Source organism: Lichenostomus cassidix, chromosome 1 (assembly GCF_008360975.1).
Source record: "Lichenostomus cassidix isolate B80296 chromosome 1, HeHo_3.0, whole genome shotgun sequence".
Classification (NCBI taxonomy): Eukaryota; Metazoa; Chordata; class Aves; order Passeriformes; family Meliphagidae; genus Lichenostomus; species Lichenostomus cassidix.
The window spans coordinates 109,767,605-109,776,080 of record NC_139479.1 but is presented as its reverse complement, the minus strand read 5'-3'; positions in this window follow the sequence as shown (position 1 = coordinate 109,776,080).

Sequence of the window (8,476 nt, the reverse complement as noted above, 5' to 3'; positions counted from 1 at the left end):
GGGCTGCAAAGAGGGAGGAAAACACCTGTGGGTTCTCTGCAAAGGAGAGCAGGCAGGTAGTTCACCAGATATTTTAAAAAGCTCTAGCAGGAGTAAAGTTGGAAAGCTGGTGTCTATTCAGATGTATGGAAACCTTTCTCCTTTCCTGGGGAAAGTAGGTGTTTAGTCGGTCTGAGAAAATCCAAAGGGAAGTTCTGGAAAAATTCCAGAAATATTTTGTAAAACTAGTGTCAAATAAAAGTAATTGGAATATGAGTGTATTACTCTGATCTGCTTCTAATAAATGCTAAGTGGCAGAGAAAATGGTGGGTTTTTCTCCTTTTCTACAGTTTTGTGATAGGGGATCTGCTGGCTTTTTGGTTACTTTCTTATTTTCCTTGTGTAAATAGTAATGAATGACACAAATTCATTTCTACTTAAATATAAACAGGTTAGACTATACCTGATCGCTGAAAAAATTGTGCTAATACAGACTTTCTTTTAGACATGCCAACACTTTATTTAATAATGTATTTTTTTGTTCAACATGTAGTTTTTGCTGGGCAACAAGAAAAATGTTATGTTCTCCAATGTAAGTGATTTTTGCACCATGTGGTTGAGTCAACTGAGTAGCTGGAGGGAGCTTAGGAAAGGGAATTATAGCCAGTTCCAAATCTGGGGAAAAGCAGTCTGAAAAAAGGAAAAAACTGCAGAGAGAAGTAATAAGGTAACAGAAAAGGGGAAAATTCCATGTCTGTTTGATCATCCAAGGAGCTTTGGGAAGATGCACTCACCTGAATTATGTTTTGCAGGGTAACATTTTTCATGTAGGTCATGACTTGAGGTTTTTCTTGTGGTTTATGATGGGTCATGTTACAGAAAGGTTTGTAAAGGTAGCCATTATACTTCCCTTTTTAAATTTTATTTTCAATTTATTTGTTATTCTTCACCTGGTCTGTTGGAGTCCACACCTGTGAATACATTTCATAGTGCAGTGTTGAGATTATGGCACCTTTATCAGTATAGACCTTGAGACCATAACAAACTCAGATGAGTTTAGGAATCAAATCCCTGCACTTTCTTCCCCTTTCCTTCTGAAATACTCATTCAGACTGATTTGAGGGTGAATGGGGAGGGGAATTCTTTGAATTCTTCCTTAGGGAGTGTTCTGTGGATAAGGAGCTCCTTTAATTCCCATATTAGCACAGCCTTTGTCCAGGTACAGGGTTAGCAAATGTTAGTATTTCCCCGAGTATAACCCTTTTGGAGCATGTAATCTGCACAGACTCCTCTGTGTTGCTGATTTGTTATTCAGCATCACACATGGATAATTGTTATTCTTGTAACAGAAACACAATAGCTTGAGATCGACTTAGGAAGAATGTTATTCGAGTCAAGCCTTTAGTTACAGCAAGGGTTGGCTTATGTTTTCCTTGTAATAACTCCTCATCCACTGCAAAATCCTGGTAAATGGTGTAAAAAGTGTCAGTAATGGTGGTCAGTTGGGCTCTCTTTCCATCCCCTGCCAGGGGAGGCTGCAATGGCAGGTGGTGGAATTTCACTCTGGTGAAATCGTTGCCCTCTTAGAAAGGAGTGAACAGAGAAAAATCATGTTTAAAGTCCCTGGGTTTTGTGTGTTGTGATCTGTATTCTGGGGGTCCCCTGACTTTAAAGCATCTTTTGCAAGAATACCCTAACAGAGATCATTAAAAGCCCAACTCCTGAGATGCTGTGCAGCCCCCAGACAATCATGGTCTGGAAGGTGAAGGAAAAGGGTTTTGCCTGGAAACATCTGTTTCTTGAGGGGCTGCTTCAAGCACTGAGGAATAACAAGCTGGTGCTTGACTGCTGTGGAAGGGAAAAAAATTCTCATCCAAATGGGAGTTCCCAGGAAGTTTTGTGGCTGCTGCACCTGCATGTGAAATGCCAGAGTTCCTGGCTGGCTCTGTCCCATGCTGGATCTCCCTGGCTGCCTGTGGCCCCACAGCCCTGGGGCAGATGGAAATTGGCCCAGTGTGCCTCCCCCTGATGTGGTGACCTTCCTCCTGCTCCACCACCATCACAGGGCAGCTCCAAGGGTGCCACAAAGCAGGAGGTGAGCCATGGCTGAGCCATGCTGAGCAGCAGGCTCCTCACCCACAGCTCCTGCTGCTCTCCCTGCATGGGAAGAAAGAGGGATTTCAAAGGCCTAAATGCTGTGGAGTTAAACTTTGGATTTCATCCCCCTGGAGTGATTCTTTGTAAAGAACAAAAGGGTTCCCCCTCTTCTGCTTTCCCCTCCCACATATGTATTTGAGTTGTGCTTTTTTTGTTTTAATACCTGGGAAATGGTGTGGTGTTCTATTTAAATATCTACTCCTTCAGGCCGGCACACTCACTGGTATGGTGAGAAGCTTTTAGCCATATGTTAAATGTATATGCTGTCAGATTAAAGTGCAGTACTGGGATTTAAAAGGAAATTTCAAAGCCCTGCTTCTCCTGCCTCTTACTGTGGTGCCTATGTGGTTGGGCTCCTTGAAGGGGTTCAGCAGAGCTGTGATGTTGTGAAAGGGCTGTAGACACAGTTCCAAGGAGCAGTATTAAAATATTTGCCTTGGAGAGAAATGAAAATGTCTGAATGTTTTCTAAGAGTAAGTAATTCTTCTATACCCATGCAAACTATAAATAATTATTGCTCCCTCACTATTGCTTGAGTTGAGTTGTGCTTTGCTCTGGGAGGTTGCCATCTCTTACCTAAACAATTTTTTTAAGGGTAGGCGAATACACAAATTATTTCTCACCTTTAGAAAAGCCAGAAAGCCCCCTCTCCATAACCCCCATTGTCCCTTATATTTGAAAGGAGAGAATGATCTCTCAGCTGTCAACTCACATGGAGACAGAATCAGCTCAGATCTTGGACAGTGATATCTGAATTTTGAAGATTGGACTCATGGTCCTTTGCCTGTGGACACACTCCAGAAAGTGCAAGTGGAATTTTTGAGTTCTTATCTCAAACTAGGAGAGATTTCAGACTTCTCTCCGTGGCACAGGAGCTGTACAGTTTTATAAGCAAAGCTCTGACCAAAATGTCATTGATCAGTCTGGCTGCTATCCCCAGGCTGCCCACTGATTTCGTAGTCTCTGGGGCAAGCTACTCAACACGTGCTTTCCTCACCCAAAATATTTAATCAATACCTTTTGGGGACAGCAATGAGATCTTTAGATGACAGCAGACACTGAAGGGCAAAAATTGTGCTCTACCATGGTGATTATTCTTTTCCTGAGAAGGTGCACTTTCCAGTTTTAACACTGCTGGGTGATGATTAATCTAGTTGTGTGGATTAAATTTTCAGTGAGGGTTATGAGATACTTTCCTAAAGAATAATGCATTTTAAATGTTATGCGAGATTTAAGAATTAAAATTTTATCTCATATTTCAAGGAATTTTAAATGACCTTCAGACTGAGCCAGCCAGTGGTTTGAATATGCTAATGAAATCACTTTGCTGGCAAGATGTTTTGTTTGGTAATGAAACACAAAACTGCTGACCGTGTTGAGCTGCTGCTGTTTGTCTGTCTAATGCAGTAATATTCATCCATGCAGTGTGTGCAGGCAAAGTTCAGGTATGAATATAGATGACCAGGCTTTTCTGGGAGCTCATATAATACTGTCCTGTAGATTTTGATCTTTGTAACCAGCTGATGACCTTTATTTTACACTGATAATGAGAGAAAGTGGCATTATTCTATCCCTTAGGTCCATGAATACAGAATTAATTGAGTTCTCATCACTAATCGTCTTAGCAAATTAGAAAGTCTCACTTAGCCCACATCTTGTACTTGCACTAAGTTGTGTTTCTGAAATATTTTGAGAGTGTTTACCGTTTAATTCACTGATCAGTGAGGAGATCAAAGTCTGACTCCCATATTTTGAATTAATTTCAGAGTCTGGTTTAGGGGTTCTTTTGTATTTATTTTTTTTTCTTCATTGTTGCTGTCATTTTCATTAGACTGAACCTAGAGAATTATAAGTAAATTTCCAGCTGAAGTAGGAACATTACAGTTATCTCAGTAAAAAACAGCAACATGTATCTGTGCAAGTTGTGATCTGAAGTATTAAAGTTGTTGATAAAAATTAAAATCCCAACCTCAGAAAATTCAGTTGAATTTAGAAAAATCCACTGATTATTTTTTAATCTTGTGCCTTTAATACTATAAATCTTAAGTAACATTGACATTATATAAATTATCACAAATCTGGATGAATTTCAAAAGAGTGGATGTCTAAAATTGCAGTTTGTCTGAAAAGTTTTCCTCCCACAGTTTATTTTGTTTGTACAGTTTACTTCATATCATGCTCGCAATGCTGGAGATAAAAAACTTGAATATTTTTTCTAAAATAACCTCAGGTAGTTAAAATAATAAAAAAGATTAATTTCTGAAAGCTAATGAAACATGCCTAGAGCATTAGGAGAGAACTTTGATACAGTTATTGAAATTCTGGATTACTTTGTATCAAAGCTGAAACTCTGTTTAATTTATTTGATTTTATACCAAAATTGTTGAAACTGAAGATTTTGCTTTTAGTTTTGGAACAATTTTAGAGCTGAAATGTGTTCATCATTTTGCTGGTCAGATATCCCAATGTAATTGGAACACATCATCCACAGAAAGTTTCCCTTTCCTGTGACAAATAATGAGGGAGGAGTGGGGAGCAGGGACAGGAGCACTGAGCAGAGGGAAGCAGATGAGCACAGCAGAGGGTGATTGCTACTCCAGAGGGAGAAGGAGTGGGGATAAGAAATAGCATCCTCAGAATTCAGTGCATTTCCTGTGAATTTTGCCACATTGTTGTCTCAGGTTTCCAATAAAACTGAACAATGGGCAGAACTATTAATCAGCCTCACAGACACTTATTTTGGTTGTTGCCTATTTTGTGTCTCTCACACTTCCCTGGAGAGATTTTGGCATGAGAGGCGCAAACTCCCCTCTGCCTGTGAGTCATGGGAAACTTGTAGGAAGTGCCTGGACTACCAAACTTTCTTGGTTTGTCCTTTAATTAAGTGAATCATTAAGAGCTGGAGATGGGTTCACAAATGTGGCATGGAGATACTCATGAGAATTGTCTTGCTATAGCAATAAAAAAAATTCTAAAAATATATAAATTTCTAAATCAATTTTTAAAAAAAATATCATTTTCTAAATAGAAATATAGAAAACTTTCTGTGACCCACCAAGGGCTGGACCAACACTCAGATCATGCAATTCCTTTCCTCAGGAAAATACAGAAAGTGCAAGTTACTCAATGGTGGCACAGGCTGTAATGCCAGAGGCATCTTGCTCTGATAAACAGCCATGGAAGGAGGTTTTGAGCCTTTGAATGTACTCTGAACCTTTCAGGATTTTTGACCTAGAGAAGGAAATTTCTGAAATCCTTTCAGAAGCTGGTGAGGCTGATACTCAATGCCGTCTGGGAGTGAAAAAGAAATTTTGCTTTTGGGGATGTGTGAAGTGAAAGGTACTTCCAAGATTATTTGGGGGGGTTGTTTGCTGTAACTTTTTCATTCAGCTGCTGGATTATGTCAACTCAGATTTTGAGAAAAAGTTGTGCTCAGTAGATTTTTGCACTTTGGGCAGGGGACTAGCAGCACTAGCTTGTACTTCTGGTTAGATTCTGGCTTTTCTGACAGAAACTTTTCTTGCCAACCTTAACAGTAAAAGGACAAATTCAGAGCAGATCTGCAGAGATAGATTAAATGTTCTTAGGTTATGTGTAATGTTGATGAATTTCTCTGTTAATATGGTAGATATTCAAATGGCTGATCTGGGTGGTTCCAAGACATTTTCTAGGGCCAGATTTGTGATCTCAGCAATCTGGGATAGCAGCTTTACCCTGACAAGCTGTCTCCTTTAAGTCCTATTCATTTCCTGGACTTTTCGCCCTGCTATGCTTACACTCATTCAATTTTTCTCTTCCTTCCATCTTTGTGTTGTTTCAGAGTATGTCTAAAGGGGCATTTCTGCAGCATTTCAGATATGGAAATGGTCCATTCCCTTTATTTCCTTTTTTTCCCCCCCACTTAGTTTTTAAATAAACATGACATGTTGATTAACTGCACTTAGGGAAAAATCATTTTGCTAATGAAAGTACAAAGTGAGAAGCAGAGGATGCATATTTTGCTCCATTTTGGGTTATGTTAAAGTGCACATGCACAGTACCATTTCCACTGCATTCTGTGGACAGGAATATTTACCAAAGCTAAGTGAGAGCAATGTTAGTCTTGTACCATGAAAGGCAAAACTGGGTAAGATTTAATGGTTTGGCCACTGTAGAAGTAGCCCATGTTTGCATGATTCCCTTTCTGAAATGACATAAAAATGGAACAAAGTTATTTGGAGAAGAATAAAAGCACTTTCTGAAAAGTTAGGTTACTAGAAATAGCATGTGTGGATTTAAATTCATTACCAGGTATATGAAAATCTTTCTCGGTATGGAAAAGTTCTGATTTTCCAAAGGAAGACATGGTGAAAAGAAGACTTTTGCTACTGAAACAGTTGTTATGTGGGCCTGAATGAACTGAAAAATGAGTGAATTGTAACACATAAAAGTTTTAAACATCGCCTTTAATGTAAGTGAAGTCATTGTTAGTAATATTTTGTAAATGCTCTAAAGATATTAAGTGCAAATTGGGATACTCATTGCTGGTTTAGGTCCCCTGGCTGACCTCAGTCATAGCTGTTGACCTTTATGATCCTAGTCTGCTTTTCCCTGGAATTGGGCTGGAATGACCTTGGGCTACTTCCACAAAGTGTCAGGGTCTCCCCCAGTGTATTTGCAATGTTCATAATTTTGAGGAGCACCAGTCTGGCTGGGAGTGTGCAGCAAAGCAGTGGAACTTGTATACTTGTTATTTCAGGTTGCAGCTCTGAGGGATAACTTTACCCATATTTTCTGATGCTCTCTGCACAGGAAGCTGCTGCCCAGGCTCAGGTGGTTCTTTGAGAGCCGTGGGAACCCCACCTTTCCCTGCAGATAACAGATCATGTCTGTGCTGCACGTCCAGGGGGCTCTTTTCTGCAGGGATGATCTAAAGTTAAGGACAGGTGGCTCAGAGAAACAAGTAATCTTACATTCTGTTTGGTCTTTATCAAGTAGTCCCACTCGGTCTAAATCAGGCTTTAAGGCTTTTGTTTGCTCTAATGCAATTACACATGTTTTTTACTCAGACTCCAGTGAGCCAGACTTTGGCAGCAAGACTGGATAAGCTTTCCATAGGTTTTAAAAGCAAATTGCATTGTGCCGCTCCCTGGGAAAGTGTCTTCCTCGAAAATATTTAATCCATCCTCCCTCCCCATCAGTTGTGAATGAAATTATCTGTGCCATACATTGACAGTTCATGAGTCAATTTGTGTTTTACCTAAGAAAGATTTCTTTTTTTTTTCCTGTGCAGAGTATAATGCATTTAGAGATGTCTTTTTCATTTACAGTGAGGGAAGTAAACCATAGATTTATGATATCCCTCTGTCTTTTGGGGATTTCAATAACATGAGCATACTCATTCCAGTTCAAGGATTTCTGGATAGGAAAGAAAAGGGGAAGAATTGTGTAAATGTGCAGAAATGTGCAGATCTTTAGAGCAGTCTTATAGCTTTTACCCAACCCAGTGAAAACTAACGATGAAACTGTGGAGTTAAAAACAAGGAATTTCAGTGTTCTGAGTAAAAATGAAATATGACACACAAATATTTATGCACAAGTACATTGTGCAAAAGTGGGGTGACAGGATGCAAATTGCAGCAGAATTGGGGGGAAAAAAAAAGAGTTGAAGATCCCATTCTCCATGAAGGGAAGGTAAAAGTCAAGCTCACTTGCCAAAAAACCACAAGTTCTCTGAGATGCATTGTTGGGATATATACACAGACACACACACTCCTCTCCAGACTGTAAATATATAAGTGAGTGACTATTTCAGCAGGATCTATTTCAGTGGGATATATTTCCATTGCAGGACTATCATCCTGGTCATTCTTGTAGAGACTTCCATCTCTGCAAGATCTTTATTTGAACAAGCCTTATGGTTTTCCATTTATCCACAAAAGGGCTTGGAGACTTGGGAAAAGAAATGAATGAATGATGCTGCCTAGACTTGCACTGTGACAGATTTTTTTTTTGTAATTATGTGGTTCTTGGCAAAGGTGAGGCTGAAAATCCATGTTGTCTGTCAGTATGGGATCTTCTCTTGGGAACAGAAATGTTGTGCTCCTGTGAAGGAAAATGATGGTGTTTTCCCTGCCTGTCTCATGGCCAGACCTGAAATCCTACGATGAGATGTTATTTCTGAGCTGGGAAAACCACGTGAAGGGATCTTTTTGCCATTAAAACAGACAACTTAATGCTGTATTAAAAATCCCCCAATGGGTTTTTGATGGCTTTCCTCATTATTTTGGGATCCAATCAGAAGAGATTTATGGGGCAAAGAATCAGTCAACTAACATGGAGTAAGGAAAGGCAACTTGAG